The sequence below is a fragment of the Narcine bancroftii genome, chromosome 12 (genome assembly GCF_036971445.1).
Source record: "Narcine bancroftii isolate sNarBan1 chromosome 12, sNarBan1.hap1, whole genome shotgun sequence".
Classification (NCBI taxonomy): domain Eukaryota; kingdom Metazoa; phylum Chordata; class Chondrichthyes; order Torpediniformes; family Narcinidae; genus Narcine; species Narcine bancroftii.
Genome location: NC_091480.1, coordinates 95,344,310 through 95,361,736, shown reverse-complemented (window position 1 = coordinate 95,361,736; position 17,427 = coordinate 95,344,310). Strand labels below are relative to the sequence as shown.

The window sequence follows — 17,427 nt, the reverse complement described above, 5'->3', positions numbered from 1 at the left end:
TCCGTGTAACAGGAGATTCTTATTGTAAAACCCAAATTGGAAGGCTATTGGATGAGAGGAGGATTTCCACTTGTGTCGTGCCAGCAAGGACTTTTTAAATTTAGACAGACAGCACGGTTACAGGCCATTTCAGCCTACACGCCTGTACCACCCAATAACACCCATTTAACCTACAACCCCTGGTACATTTCGAACGGTGGGAGGAAACCCATGCAGACATGGGGAGAACGTAGGATTCGGACCCTAATTCTGAACGCTGGCGCTGGAATAGCATTGTGCTAATGCTAACCACTACAGAAACTGCTGCCCCTTGATAGGCCAAATGTCATTCTTCTGTGAAGTAACCTTTTGGATATTATTTTATATATATATATATATATATATATATAAAATACATACATATAGCGTTGTCTCCGCTCCATCCTCAACATCCATTGGAGCGCTTTCATCCCTAACGTCGAAGTACTCGAGATGGCAGAGGTCAACAGCATCGAGTCCACGCTGCTGAAGATCCAGCTGCGCTGGGTGGGTCACGTCTCCAGAATGGAGGACCATCGCCTTCCCAAGATTGTGTTATATGGCGAGCTCTCCACTGGCCACCGTGACAGAGGTGCACCAAAAAAAAGGTACAAGGACTGCCTAAAGAAATCTCTTGCTGCCTGCCACATTGACCACCGCCAGTGGGCTGATCTCGCCTCAAACCGTGCATCTTGGCGCCTCACAGTTTGGCGGGCAGCAACCTCCTTTGAAGAAGACCACAGAGCCCACCTCACTGACAAAAGGCAAAGGAGGATAAACCCAACACTCAACCCCAACCAACCAATTTTCCCCTGCAGCCGCTGCAACCGTGTCTGCCTGTCCCGCATCGGACTTGTCAGCCACAAACGCGCCTGCAGCTGACGTGGACTTTTACCCCCTCCATAAATCTTTGTCCGCGAAGCCAAGCCAAAGAAGAAGATATATATATCACACACACACACACACACACACACACACACACACACACACACACACACACACACACACACACACACACACACACACACACACACGTATATATATAATACATATATATATACACACACATAATTTATATTTAATAAATTATAAAAAAATTTTAATATATAAAGATAATAAAATTAAAAATATAAAATTTAAAAAATTATGACATTTCTATTTTCTTTATTTTAGCAAATAACTTGCACTTAAAGATTGTTGTGTGAGTAATATGATCTTTTAATGATGTACAATATTTCCATCGCTCTCTGTTCAGCAGATGTAAGCAAGAGTAGAGGAGGTGAAACATGCAGATGAAATGATTGGGGTGGAACTCTAGCCAATAAACCAGTTGTATGCATTGCAGCTCCTCTTACCTTTCAGGAAATAGAAGAGTTCATGGATGTAAAGACGACTAGACAAATGTTTGGCTCTGTGATCTGGTAATGAAGAAGACACGTAGCATAAGTTGGGGTATTGAGTATAAAATTTGGCAAGCCATGTTACAAATGTGTAAACGTTGGTTTGGAGTATTATGTGGGGTCTGGTTTTGGATTAAAGGAACGTGGAGGAGGCTTTGGACAGAGTTCAAAAGAGGTTCTCTGGGATGTTGCCTGGATTAATGAGCATTAACTCCAAGAGGTTGGGCAAACTTGGATTATTTTCTCTTGAGCTTCAAATGAAGAAGGAACAAACATATAACATTATGAGAGGCATCGTTAGGGCAGAGCGACATTTAGGGTGGAAATATCAAATAGGGGGATAGAATTAAGATGAGATGGCAAAAGTTGAAAGGGGTTATTTTTAAACACTTTGCTTGATTTGATCACGATTTTCTAACTATTTTTTGATAATTCATTTGAATTTATTCAAACCGTAAATGAGGGTAATTGGCCAATATTTTCAATTCAATTTTCTCCTTTTTTTTATTGCAAGGAAATTTTAATATGAAAAGAAACTGAGATTCAAATTGAGAGAAAGTGTTCCTGATTGTTTTACTTAGCTTTCCTTGTGTGAAAGTACAGCTCCAAAATGGTGATGTGGTTGGGTTCAAGATTAGTCACCGCTCTGTTTAAAATTAAAAGTTGTAACTTCATTATTGGCTTGCCTTCATTGTTCACCGTCCAAACTTGCACATCGAATTAAATAACTTGTACATTCCTGTGATTTTAAAAAAAATTATTTGAGTATGATTTAACCTATGAAATTTTTGCAGTTACTTCAATGTTAGTTTTTTTTTAATCTCAAAGATAATAGGATGGTTTGGATCTTACAGTGTGTGGTTACAACGTGGTTTTAAAATTATTGGGATATTAAATTTAAACAATTATTTTTTTATGCATTAAGAAAAGATGCGTGTGCCTGGGAAAACTATCACTTACAACTCCCCCTCAAGATCACTATCAAGAAATTGAAATATATCTTTTCTATAATTGGCGCTGACTAAATCATATACCTAATAACAAAACATAGTCCTTTCAGACCTTTGGATAAATCGACCTCCAAGGATCAAACCCATTTTTCCCATTTCCCCCATCCTTATTTCTTTGTACAACTACAACCTGTTCTTTAATTTTTTTTTCATTTAAATAGGGGTAATTTACAATAGCCGCTTTTTGATACAGTTTTGGGATGAGGCAAGGAACTGGATCACCTGAAGGAAACTCACAGGTGAACTTGCAAATTCCAATCAATCAACATCCACTGTCCGAATTGAACCTGGGCTTCTAGAGCTGTAATGGATCAGCAAAAACTGCTACACCATTGTGTCATCCTGGAGGTCTTCATTTCATAGCTCTGTGGAAGTACTTTCACCTTAAGGCGTGCCATAATATAAGAAAGTGACTTGAGGCCAATTAAGAGGGCAATTAAAATTCTGTTATACCCATTCATAAATATTAGAAAAAGTTTAAAAAAAAAAGAAAGAAAGAATAGCAAGATGTTATAATTTACCAGGCTTCTTTACAAGCATCTGCTTTATGTCCCAATTTGTCTTTCATGTCTTGTTTCATATGTCAGTGAATATGAATTAATATTAGTATCAAGAAAGGGCTTTAATTCTCAGATCTGGTGCGATTCTGGTTAAAGTTAGAAATCATGAGTGAATCTCTTATTCTGGTTAGAGAGTGCCTCACATTAAGAATTTGCAACCGTTGAATGATTTGCGTGAGACTCTTGAGGTGACCTGATTGATCTGACTAATTTTTGATTGAAGAGAAAAAAATTGCATGAGGTTTGGGAAGTTAGAAAGCTTCAGCATAGCAAATTAACCTCTTGTGTTCTTAAGTGCAATGGATTTAAGATGATCATCATTGCTTTTGAACTGCAAGAGGTGCAGCAATCGATCCAGATGTTTTAGAAATTAAAAATTTAAATTTAGACATACACTGCAATAAAAGGCCATTTTGGCCACAAGCCCATGATGCTCAATTACGCTCAATTAACCTACAACCCCTGATATGTTTCGAATGGTGGGAGGAAACTGGAGCCCCTGGGGAAACCCCACACAGACACGGGGAGAACGTACCAATTCCTTAGAGACAGTGCAGAATTTGAACCCCAGTCCCGATCACTGGTGCTGTAACAGCATTGTGCTAACCGCTACCCCAACTGTGCCACTTGGAACTGAAGGACTTGCCAACAAACATCGGAGGCAGCTTTGTGGCAATTTGGGGTTAAAACTTTTCTTGTGAGAGCCTTGGCCTTAAGAAGTTCAGGGTTGTTTATTAATTGCAGGAAAATACTACACAAGTAAAAATTGACTTTTAAGAAAAGGATCAAATCACCATTGCAAGTAAGATAGGAGAAGTGCATTCTGGTACTTTGCAGCATAACAAGGGCACCACGGTTAGGGCAATGCTATTACAGCGCCAGTGACCTGTGTTCATATCTGGTGCTGTCTGTAAGGAGTTTGTACATTCTCCCTGTATCTGTGATGGTTTTCCCTGGGTGCTCCAATTTGCTCCTGCATTATAAAGACATATAGCGTTCCTGCCTCCTCATCCGGAAGGGGTTGTCACCATGCTGTATCTCTTTTAAAAAATAAAAAAAAATTAAAACAAAAACAATGATTAAACTTTTTAATGGGGAAATAGCAATGAAACCTTCTATTGATAAAACGGTCAAATGAAGAAGAATTTTAAATTGCAATCAAGTGTATTTTGATCAAAACCTTCCTGTCATGTTGGTGAAAGATATTGCAAAATTATCAATCTGAACTGTATTTGGGAGTTAGGATTGACAGATCTTCATGTTCAACCTTCCATGCTGTAATGGTCAGGAATGGTCCTCAAAGGCTCATGAACGATTTGTCGATGTGTGACATTGGCAGAAAGAAGTGATTGAAGTTTCGAAGTAGAGAGTCCATTATGGTCTCAGGCCATTTTCCCTGGTGACTGAAAAACGTGTGAGATATCTGTTGTTAAGATTTCTTGTTAGAGAAGTACAAATGCCACCAAGTGAAAGGCGGATAAAATGGTGAATTACATGCAGAGTTAAGAATTACAAAAGCTCAGCATGAAGTAGTTAACATGGCCCAGAACAGGGGAAGAGTGAAAACAGCTGATCAAATCTTCAAGAGCAAAAAGACCATCTGCAGGAGGATATTAACAGGTTGATCAGTGGGAGAAAATGAATGGCCGATGTCTGGGGCCTTGATGAAGGGTTCTGACCCAAAATATTGATACTGCTCCTCCTTGTCCTGGTGAGTTCCTCTAGCAGATTGGAGTAAAACGTGGATGTCTGCAGATGCTGTGATAGTTGTGAAAACACAGAAATGCTGGAGGAACTCAGCAGGTCTCGCAGCATCCAGAGGAGGTAAAGATATTTTACCGATGTTTTGGGCCTGAGGCCTTCCTCGAGGTGTGAAGAAGTGTTCAGGCCCGAAATATCGGTGATATATCCTTTACCTGCTGAGTTCCTCCAGCATTTCTGTTTTTTTTTCCACCAGATTGTATTTTTGGTCCAGATTCCAGCATCTAAAGTCTCCTTTGTACCTCAAATGTCAGGGCACTGACAAAATTCCCAGAGTGGTATTGTTTTTGAGATAATTAGTACACAATTAAAACAGTTGAATGGCTTTGAAACAAATCAAGTCTGGGAGTAATGATTTTCATTGCTTTTTTTAAAATATATTGAAACAGCTACAGGATAAATAATTGTCTATAGCTCAGATAAGGAGCACTGAAGATCCCTACATTCACCATGAAGAATTGTGGGGTTTTTATTGCATATATTAATATATTGCATATATTATGCATGTGTGTTGTGTTACGAGCACAGAGGACCCCAAAACCCAGTGGCAATAGATAGTCACCAAGACAAATGGTTACTTAAACAAAAGTTGCTTTTAATTATCTTTAAACATGAAAACAGAATCACACTTTAACTTATCACTATTGACGTAACTAACCCAACTTAACTCCCTTCTAATTCTAAGCGCACATGTATGTAATGTGTGTGTAAGTTCAGAAAAGTTATTTGGTTCACAGTTCAATCTCACTTCTCATTCCTCGAAGTTTACTGGTTGCAGGCAATTCTTATACTGTGCACAGAATTTACCATTTATAAAATTCACCAGGGTTTGGTGCTTGAATGTTAAATGGTTACTGCTCAGGAAGGTCCTTGTCGGTTTTCAGAGAGACATTTGTTGTACACTGGACACCTACAACTGATTCCTTTTTAATCAGCCACTTCAGTGTCTGACCAAAGAAACCTGCCCCATCAGGGTTTTCCAGATGATGACCTCTTTCTTGCAGGTCACCACAGAGTTCTTTTTTGTTTCTCTTATTTCAAGAGAAATATTAGGCAGCCAGTCTCTCCTCTTGTATGAGCCACAAGGGCTTTGACCAGGGAGAACTAAGCACTCACAACCCATCTTCCATATAGGGTTTTTCCACAAGCTTGCCAGATTGTCCTGTTCCAGTCACAGCAAGTTCCACTCCAGACAATCTGCGCCTCCAACAAGTTCTTTCATCTGTTGCCTTTTTGTAAACAACAATCCATTAGTGAAGTTTCGGGCTCTCTCCAAAGCTTTTGCAAAGGCTGTGGGGCCGATATGTCTAGCATTAGCAGAGCTTCAGTATTTTAAATAAGATCTGTTTAAAAAAAAGTTTGTATGCAGCCTACTCTAACAAACCTTGACCAATTTATCTCCCAAAACATATCTATATACTGTCACAGATGCATATATTATGCATTTATTTTGCATGTGTGCATATATAATCCCAACATTGTTTAATTAAGGAGTCAGGAAAGCAAATACATTAAAAATTTAGCCAGATCATGTTTTAAAATATTATCAATCAGATTGATTTTATTCCAATGTATTTTTGTTTTAGATCTGATACAAAATTATTTATACCTGCTCAGGATGTTGGAACTCCCAATCTATAAGCTTGAGAAAAATAAATGCTTGTGACTTGGCTACTAATCTATATGGGCACTGTTTAAAATAGAGTTGGATAGCAGAGGTCCCTTGGAGGCTGATGGGCAGCATGTACCAATGGTTTCTCAGATATGACGTTTGAGCGTGTTAAGTTGAAAATGGCAATAAGTATGTGTGAAGGAAACTGTGAATTTTACTCCTAGATAGAAAAGGTAAAATTAAACGAACAATTTGAGTTAAAAATGAGAGTTCACAAAGACCCTGGAATCTGCTTGAAGGACAAGTGGACAATATTTTGAAGTTGGTGCTGTGACTTTTCCCATCAAAGCAGGCATCTCATTCTGAAGTGCTAGATAACAACAGGACACACTTACAGAGATGATGGCTGATCGTGTGTCAGCACACTTGCAGTGCACAAGAGGATAAGGAATGGACACACATTGGAACTGCTGCGTTAGTGCTGTTACAACTGTAACGTATGACTGGAAGGCTGCAGTTGGAGAATCTGATCTAGTCAATCAATTTGGGAAGGTTATGTTCAGAACAGACTGAGTATCTGGGGAACACTCACATTCAGCACCCAGCAGCTAAGTTGGCAACTTACAGCGTTCAATAGTTTAACTGAGTTGAACATAGCTTAAGTGATTTGTAAATAGTGGTAAGAATATCAATAATATTTGTGGAAAGTAAAACGCAAGAAAGCAATTGAGCTAATTTTGTAAATCAAAAAAATTGAACTCTGAGAGGCACAGGGGAGTCCTGCAGGACATGGATTAGCATTTATGGCCTTGAGCGGATCTATGAAATTGGCCAGTCATACGGCAGGGAAATAGGCTGCTCAGCCCATCAAATCTAGCAGACCATTGAGCACCAGTTGGACCCATCTTGCATTAATCTCATTTCATTCTTACATTCCCCTCTTGGGCCGATTTACACCAACCAATTAATCCATCAATCAGCAGGGATGTGGAAAGAAACTGGAGCACCTTGAGCAAACCTACACAGCTGCGGAGGACATGCAAGCTCCACTCAGGCAGCACCCGAGGTTAAGTTTGAACTGGAGTCACTGGAGCTGTGAGGTTTGCAGCTGTGACCAGCTCATCGCTCGGCTGCTTTGCTCTGTTGTACATGAAGCATGTGACATCAAGTCGACTCAGAGTTTCAAGGATAAGCGATATTCAGAATTCACCCATTTAATCCAATGCTATTTAGTGTGTTAAAAATGTTGACTGAAAGCTGGTTGATTATGTTGAGCTACACCTGCAGTCTGAAAAATGATTTCCTCCGAGCGCAAGAGATAATAACAGAGAGGGCCTCCAACATGATCACCCTTCCTCCTGCAGTCCAAATTTAACGCTCTAAACCATAAAGCAACATGCCAGGTACTTGCTTAATATTTAATTTGCTTTAAATTGTGCATGTAGTAAACTAGAATTAATGATGTCTAATTGATGATTTGGCCACTGAAATTGTCAAAGTTTTACCAAATGTAACAACATGTTGCACCAAAGACTATAAAGGTGACTCGCCAAACAGCTGTGTGTTTGTTCACCTTAGGGATTAAAACTCATTTTTGAACTGCGGTTTAACATTGTTTTTAAAACGGTTTACCGGATATTCCACAGGGTGTAGAGAGTTGATTACGTATAAAATTAAAATCCAATTCAAATTCAACCTGTTAACCTGAACTCATCCTGATGTTTTCTGTGTTTGATCCAACCTTTCATATTTCAGCGTCGCTGTGAATTTAATGATCTCAAAAATAGACTAATGTGTCTGACCAAGAAGACAGGACACACATGGTAACAACAGGTAAATCCTCTTGACTTGGACAAAGTACTGAACTAGGACAAGGTAGCGCAGTGTAATGTAACTGAACCCAAACGTTTCTTCACCTGACCCAACCCCTATCTAATCTATTTAGGTGCGTCCTCTTTGGCTTGACTGAAATCCATTAAATCAGGTGGACTGTTGGGTCATTACTATCACATCGAACCTTGGAACATTGCAGCACAGAAACAGTCTCCTTCATCTCTTCTTGTCCATGCCGAATCATTTTTCTGCCTAGTCTCACTGACCTGCACCCAGTTCAGAGCCCTTCATTCCCAAGTACCTGACCATTCAAGAAGAATGTTAAATTTAAGCCCACTTCTGCTGGAAGCTCGTTCCACACTCCCACCACTCTCTGTGTGAAGAAGTTCCCCCTAAATATTTCCCCTTTCATCTTTAACCCATGTTCTCTGGTTTGTATCTCACCTACCATGTCAGAGAGTCAGAGCAAGTACAGTTAAACAGAAAAGTCCACAGATGCTGTGCAGTGCAATACAAAAAAGTGGTGGAGAAACTCAGCAGGTCATGTAAAGGAAGCAAAGGGTAACCAATATTTTGAACCTGAGCCCTTTGTAAAGGTATGAGGGAAAAAAAGCAGATGGGCACCTGAATAAAGTGGTGGGTTTAACAGAAAGTGGAAGTGGATGTTAATTCTGCCTGGCTGGAGAATGACCAGATGGAATATTCGGTGGTGTTCCTCCAATTTGTAGGTAGCTTGTGTTTGGCTGTGCATGAGGTGATGGACAGACAAGTAAGTGCAGGAATATTGTATGGGTTGAAAATGTTTGGCCAATGGGAGGTATCTGTTACTGCGGCAGACAGAGCGAGGGTGGTCAATGAGATAATCTCCCAGTCTTTGTCTGAACTCGCCAATGTAGAGGAAGCCACAATGGAGATACCAGATGCAGTTTTTACCCTTTACTTCTTATCGGTGCTGCATGACCTGCTGAGTTTCTCCAGCACTTTTGCACAGAGCAGGCCCTTCTCCCCACACTTTACACCTCTTAGCACACCTGTTCACTGCTAATCATTCTCTAATCATATTTTATTCTCTCCACATTCCTGAAACTTCCCATTTGTCCCCCCAACCCCCAGATTCCACCACTATTGGGATGTTTCGACGTGTGATCCACTTGGTCACACATTGATCTGTGGGTGCAAGAGCATTCAATAAATAAAATGCTCATTTGGAACTCAGTATTTCCTGCAACTTACTTTAATGCAAATACTTAGAGTGAAGATGGAGCAGGGTTTGAAGAAAATAAAGGTGTTGAAAGTCACTCCAGAGTTTAAACAACATAAATACATGGTGGTTGGTCATTTTATTGCTAAATAAAGTACTGGGGTGATGGGATTCAAGGTTAGGCATGAGAACAGTGGAATTAAGAGCATGATTAAGTTCATGACTCAATTCAAGATTGTTTTATTGTCATAAAGAAACAGATGTAATATTACACAAAAATGCCTTTAGTCTGCTCTAAGGCAGACAAAGATTCGCCATCAGCAGAAATTACTCTGTTCCCCTTACGGTCAGAGAAAGAGAAGCAAAAGAGAGTTCCTTCAGAGTCATTGGGTGTCTGTGGATTCACCTCCAGTGCTCCCTCATTCGCCACAAACCTCAAAGACCTCAGTCCAAACCATCCAGCAACCTGAATTCCAGATCCAAACCTTCAACAGGATCAAGAAGCCTTCCACACCCTTGGCCACCCTCTCGCATCCCAATTCTGATACTTGATACACTTTCAGCTAGTCTTGAGTTAGTCTCCATTGATTACCATCAGCAGGCCCACAGCCTGTGTGGGTTCCTTGACTCAAGTATCTAACAGTCTGCCTGAATGTGCTACAAGGGAATAATGTAAGATGGCAATACAGACAGTCTTGTAAACTAGGGGTTGCAAATTTGTTCCTCACTGGGGCCTGTGTAGATGGGAAGGTGTAGCCTGTGATAGATGGGAAGGTGTAGCCTGTGTAGATGCATTCCAGGGCACTTGAATTCTCAAACTGATACAGCCAGCAGTGAAGAGAGGTGAATTGAATTGGGTCCAGGTCCTACCTGAGGCCAATTATTTAATCTGTACACCAATAAAAGTAAATTGAATGATCACACAAGAGGAAAACTAAATTAAATGATTGATCAATATGCATGGTGGCAGTTAGTGCAAAAGAAAAATGTGATGTTACAACAGAGCAGACTGATCTGGGGTTGTGTTATCTGATGACTACGGTATAACAGGAGCTTCTGTAAATAGGACCAACAACACCTTGAGTTCCATCTGGGCACCCTCCAACAAGACAGCATTAACATTGAAGTCTTATTTCTGTTAAACCCCTCCACTGAGTCTCTCTTTCCCTATCTATCTGTCTCCTTTCCTCCATCTCCCCAATCCTGTCCCATTCCCCTCCATTAGAAAGCCATGTCTTCCCCCCATCACTTTTCCCTTCTACCCTATTGCCTGTAAGCCTCTACTTCCTCTCCCCCACCCCTTCTCTCCACCCCCCCATCTTTTTCAATTCCGTGGCCTGCCTGATTTTTTTTTGCTCATGATGAGGGGCTCAGGCCTGAAACGTTGGTTACCCTTCACTTGCTATAAATGCTGTGTGACCTGCTGAGTTTCTCCAGCACTTTTGTTCACTGCACCAGCTCTGAAAGATGCCATTGAAAAAGGAGCTACTCCTGAATGTTGAGGTGTTAGACTTTAGGCTTCTGCTTGAATATTAGCATCAAAGCAGAGAGTGTAACAAAGGGCTTCCAGACTAATTTCTAGGAATAGATTCCTTGGAAGCTGAATTATGAATTTTTATATTTTTTTAAAAAGTTCCCTTCAACGTGCTTTATCACAACTACAATGTTTGTTTGTCTTGTCACAGATACAAGTTGTAACGACACATAAAGAAGCAAGCAGTTAAGTGACGTGATCTTGCATAAAGAGACTTCAAATGAGGCTACAAATTAATGCTGGTTATATTTGATGGGTTGCAAAAACAGTCTGAAAATTACATTGCTCATTGCATAAGCCCCTGGATTAAGAAAGCAGTTTCCTGTCGACCAGAAGTATAAAGGTGTTCTAACCACAGGAAAAGTTGAGGTGCAGTGACACTTTTAACGCTGGATTTTTTGAGCATGGGGAATCTTTGCATTAGGGGATAATGTTTATGTGTTTTAATATCACTATATCTGCTCTTACCCCATTATGTGGACTGTAATTCTGATGACAGACCTGCTACCTCAGAATCCAATTGCACCGCATTCCCTGTCTCAGTGTAATGAAATATTAAATAAGTTTTCAAACTGAAGTGCAACTGATTAACTATAATTGAACAAATGTTATGTTAAGGTAAAAATCTTGCAAAATACAGTGCACCTCTTTCATCACCATCAGGGTTGAGGTAGGAAAGCAAACACTGGCATTAATTACACATCACATTGCATTAACTACTGAAGCATGATATCAAATGACTGTTTCCTGACACCTGTTCCACGTTGTAGCTCTTCATATGAACTTACCAATTGTGTTGTTTTTGTCCCAGTGGATTACAGCTGGCAGCCATATTGAACTCCTCTGAACACAGAAGAAATCTGTTTAAATGTAACTTGCAGTTTAATAATGGAGCCTTGCAGTGTCCTGTGTAAGGTTCAGAACCTGTCTTGTGGCAATTTCTAGCCTGCCGAATGAATCCCAATCTTTTAGTAGGTGAGTGAACGTGAAAGTCTGCAGATGCTCTGAATGCAGTAAAAACAGGAATGCTGGAGGAACTCAGCCATAGGTGGTAAAGAAGGGCTCAGCCCCAAAATTATACCTTCAGTCACCATGGTTGAAGTAAAAACACAATGTTGGAGAAACTCAGCAGATCAAACAGTGGGCTTTATGTAGCAAAGATAAAGATGCAGAACCAACGTTTTTGGCTTGAGTCCTTCAACCTATCAGCAGGTACCCCAAAAAAATGGCAGATGGGGAGGGGAAGGGGGAGGAGCACCGTCCCAAAGGCAGGATGTAATAGGTGGATAAGGAACGGAGTGTACAGCAGCAACCGGGGTGAGGAGGGATGCTCTTTGAATAGAGCGGGGAGGGGGAGGAGAGCTAAGGGAAATAAGACCGAGAGATCGGGAAGGGGGGAAGAATGGAGGGTCTGTCAGCAGAAACCGGGGAAGTTAATGCCATCCAGTTGGACAGTGCCCAGATGGAAGATCAAGTGTTGATCCTCCAATTTACAGGTGGTCTTGGTGGGAGAGTACATGAGGACATGGACAGACATGCGAGTATGGCAGAATTGAAATGGTTGGCTACTAGGAGATCCCTGTCAGTAATGTGGCAGAGCGAAGTTGCTCAACTATATATCATTACTTCTATGGACACTGTAAGACCTGCTGAGTTTCTCCAGCATTTCTGTGTTTTGATTTTTATTAGGGAATCCAGTTTAAGAAGGAATAGTTAAAATATGAACCCAATCGTTAGCAGTGAAAATATGAATGAAATGTTGCATTTGTTCCTCTCAGTAATATATGGATGCAAAAGGAAGTTAGAACATCCAAGAATGAAGTCAACAGATGTTCAGTAAGGACATCAAAGGATGTGGATTCATGGCATTAATCAACCCCTACTTCTCTGAAGGACAAGCCCCAAACAACTCTTCCATCTGTAAGTCTGAGTAGTAAACAATGCCACATGTTTAGCGGTGCCTGTAGGAAGCAGAGGATGATGAAGAAAGCTTATGGTATGTTGGCCTTTATAAATCAGAGCATTGAATAGAGGAGCTGGGATGTTATGTTAAAATTGTACAAGGCATTGGTGAGGCCAAACTTGGTGTATTGTGGACAGTTTTGGTATTGGAAAGATATCAACAAATTGAAGAGAACACAGAGAAAATTTACTAGAATGTTTCCAGGGTTACAGGGTCTAAGTTATAGGGAAAGGTTAAATAAGTTAGGTCTTTATTCTTTGAAGTGTAAAAGGTTGAGAGGGGATTTGAATGAGGTATTTAAAATTATTAGGGATATAGATAGAGTTGACGTGGAGAGGCCTTTTTCTTTAAGAAAGGGGGAGATATAAATGAGAGGACATGAGTTGAGAGTTAGGTGGCAAAAGTTTAGAGGAAACATGAGGGGCGACTTCTTCACTCAGAGTGGAGGGTGTGTGGAATGAGCTTCCAGACGAAGTGGCGGAGGCAGGCTCGATATTAGTATTTAATGAGAAGTTGGATGGGGAATGGAGGGTAACGGGTTGAGTGTAGATCAGTGGGATTAGGTGGGAGTAAGTGTACAGCATGGACTAGAAGGGCCATGTTGATTTGTTTCCATGCTGTAATTGTTTTATGGTTTATCAATTCTCTGTTCTGTGAGTTTCTGGCTGACTGGGATTATTTGGACTGTTTCACTCCATCAATGCGTCCCTGCACATTTGGGAGTCCATAGTGCTTGGCCTTTCAAATCTGCACCTCAGTCCTCATTCACAGCAGTTCCCACATTCATAAGCAAATGCATTTTGGATTTAGTAAAGGGGAACCAAAAGATAGGTGAGCTTCAAATTCAGACTCTTTAACACATGTTCACATACAAGTCAGACATGCCGTGATCAAAACAATTTCTGTGATAGTTATTTTTAAAAAATCTTATTGTGATATTCTTTTCATTAATATGAGTACATAATAGAACTAAGATCCAAGGCAAAAGCTGTCAATTGATGAAGGGCTCAGGCCTGAAACATTAATTGTCTTTTACTTCCATTGGAGGTTGTGTGACCTGCTGAGTTTCTCTAGCATTTTTCCAGCTGTCATTGAGTTTTATTCCATGATAACAGGTTTCTAGATTTCACTAAAGCCTGGTTTAATGTTAACCAAGCCATTGCTCTTATGGTAGCGTCATTGAGGCACCTTCTACATATTTAAGCTTGTGGAGTCGATGGAGAAGGTGCTCGGATGCAGGAAGCTCTGGACCATTACAGATACCTGCTCCGTGCTGCTATAAACTCTGTGACCTTCACCTCTGGAAGGGGATGGAGCACGATAAAATCCTAGAGATTCTCTGTGAAGCCCTCTTCCCCGGCCTACTTTACAGGGGTGCTATGTAAAAGGTTACTGGGTGGGGGGAGACTCTTTGTTCTATAGGTAGAAGTTATTTCTTTGGGCTGAACTCTTCCTTGATGCCCATCACTCTTGGAGATTGCTTCAACTGCACCAGAGAGTGGAATGATTTTGGGTTTTCCAGCTGCCATCTATGCTAGGTCCATACAGAGAGAGTAGCAGTGTTCATCTCTGAAACATTATTCTTTTCAAGGGCAGTTGGAGGATCGGCTTCTCTCCTGGCAGAATTAAAATTCTCAATCGTGAGATGTCTGGCTATTCTCTTGAACCATTCTATCTGATTCATAGATTTTTTTTAAAGGAATAAATGGGTTGGGACAGCATCAAGAGCCAAGGGACCTGTATTGTGCTGCAGGATTCTATGTCTTTCTTGTTCATTAAAATTTCAGGCTAACTTGTCTTGTGGTGAATGTGATGCCTCCTGTTATGTTCATCAGCTCCTGAAAGAAAGAAGGAAGTGAGCGGATGAATGGTGTGGGATGGGAGGTGTTTCAGTGATGAGCAGTGGATTGACTTTCATTGATGCTGGACATTTGCAGTGTTGGGTCTTTGCAGGCCTGAATCGTTGGTTACATCCCTCTGCTTCCTACAGGCACTGCTAAGTTTCTCCAGCACTTCTCTGTATTGTATTATGATCACAGCATCTGCAGACTTTCCTGATCTGTTGACATTAAGTTGCATTGTTATACTCCTGTTCTCCACACGGCGGGGTTGCAATCTGCTTGCTGGTCACAGTGACAGCTTTTATATTTTAATTCTTTTTACCAGTACAGAATGGTAAAAGGCCCTTCCAGCCCATGAAACCCCTGCCCTCTCCCCCCCCCCCCCCCCCATTACATCCAATGAATTTACCAAACCCCGTCCGTTTTGGAGAGTGGGAGGAAACTGGAGCACCTAGATAAAACCTGCGCAGAGTTAGGGTGTATTCTTGAGTTCAAAGTAGTTTGAAAGGAAGAAGAGAGAGGACTATGATAGATTTCAATATTGACTGATGTAATGAGTGGGAGACTCTCTAACCATAAACGGAGATAATGAGCTCACAGATGAATGGAAAATGAGTGGGAGATAGTTAAAATAGAATGTTTAATTCCGAACCAATTCCCATCCCTGCTGATAATGAGTGGTTGAAGGTTAGTACCGCCTTAGCTTTCATGTTATGTGTATCTTGGTCAAAGAGAAAGAGGTTGACTTACCAATGAAAATGGTAGAGTTGGCCAAAGAGATAAAGGACAACATAGAAAAGAAACATTAACCCTCTCACACTGAGGTAACCTAAAGGATACATTAAGAAGGGATCTATTGGCCTAAATGGCCACAGGCGCGATTTCCAAATGTGTGTGGACGAGAGTAGATGATGCTCAAGAGGCTAGAGGGTTTTACAAGAGCAGGGACCGCAAATACAGACAAGTTTTAACCTAAAGATGAGGATGTTCACTCTGACGAGAACATTTTTTAAAATAATTTATTCTGAATCGCATTTCAAGCAACCAGATAATAAGGAGAGACTTGCACCTTGATGCCATTGAGCAAAACCATGACATTGATTGCAGGAAGTGGCCTGAGTTTGCAGGAAAACAATCATTTGCAGGAACTGGAAAGTTTGAGAAAGCCTGCTAATGAGTTGGCATTTTGCCTCCATTTAACTTTAATTCCCTGACAGAAACCAAGTTCCCCAGCCCTATACCCTCCATTTCTCAAGAGGTACATGTGCTGAATTGGTTCCCGTATGGCATGTACTGACAATAACCACACCATCTGTGCGAGTATAAGACAGCTGGTGTGGTTATTGTCAGTACAATTTAATATGTACACTAAGAGGTCTTGTCTCTCTGCAAGACGAACCTGGAAGGCTAGACTGGAGCTCTGGACTGCTTTATAGACAAGGTCACCGGGATGACCCCTGGTGACCTAGTGGTGTAATTCCATCTCCCCACATGGTGCCCATTGCTTGTGTACACTCGTCTGTAAAGGTGTTAGTTCCAACACGGAGCAGATAGATTGTGATGTTAATCTATGTGTATTGTCGGGTTGACACCAGATCTCTCATTACGGAGCTCAATGGCCCTCTATTATATGTGGTCTGCTGATCATGTTCAGAACAGAAAGGATATTTTAGAGGATTATTCTCTATACAAAGTTTAGGGTAACGGAGGGATATGATCTCCAAAATTAATAGAAGATGTATAATACATTTTTTAACCCTTAGAATGTATATAATTTTGTTGGAGAGAGTACAGAGAAGATTTACCAGGATGGTTCCTGGAATGCAAGGACTAACAGCTCTTGGACTGTATTCATTGGAGTATCGAAGATTGAGGGGGGGGATCTCATAGAAATATTTTGAATTCTGAAAGGATTGGACAGAGTAGATATGAATAAGGTGTTTCCTTTGGTGGGTGAATCCAGGACAAGGGCACAGACTTAGAATTAGAAGATCTGAGGAGAAATTTCTTTAGCCAGAGGGTCGTGGATTTGTGGAATTCATTGCCACATACAGCTGTGGAGGCCTGATCACTGGGGGAATTTAATGAGGAGATTGATAGGTATCTAATTGGTAATGCCCCTTCCCCCTTTTGTTCGGACATCTCTCATGTTCCCCCACACCTTGATGAAGGGCTCAAATCTGATTTATCTTTACCTTTGCTACATAAAGGCACTGTTTGACCTTTTGAGTTTCTCCAGCATTTGTGCTTTTTCAATAGGTATCTAATTAGTCAGGTTATCAAGGGATATGGGGAAAAGGCCGGAATTTGTAACTAGATGCGAGAACTGTTTAGCTCCGGGTGGAGTTGCAGAGCAGACTCAATGGGCCAAATGGCTTACTTCTTTCTGTTCCTTTATCTTATGAGATCGTTGCCTGACTGAAAGATTCCTGGACACATAAAACGGTAATAAATGTAATGATTCAAGTGTGAGTGAAGGAAGAGACTTGTTGATTAGTTGACCTGTCACCTGTTTTTGGCAAAATACCACAATCCACCTTTAAAGATGTGATCGCAGAGCTTCAGGAAAATGGTGCAAAGCAAAGTGGAAAATGAACTGCGGAGGATACCAAAAAAATCTAAATATCGCAAAGAAGATAACCAAGTAAGCACAGATGTGACAAATGTAGAAAGTGAAGAGAATGGAACAAATAC

General features: G+C 40.8%; 1 long non-coding RNA gene across 1 annotated transcript; it reads left to right on the top strand.

Moving 5' to 3' along the window:
• Positions 1 to 7,523: 7,523 nt before the first annotated feature.
• LOC138746575 (uncharacterized) lies at positions 7,524 to 11,463 on the top strand. The gene is made up of 3 exons (XR_011347035.1): positions 7,524 to 7,764; positions 8,117 to 8,194; positions 11,081 to 11,463. It is a non-coding gene; the product is annotated as an uncharacterized lncRNA (long non-coding RNA).
• The last annotated feature ends 5,964 nt before the right edge of the window (positions 11,464 to 17,427 follow it).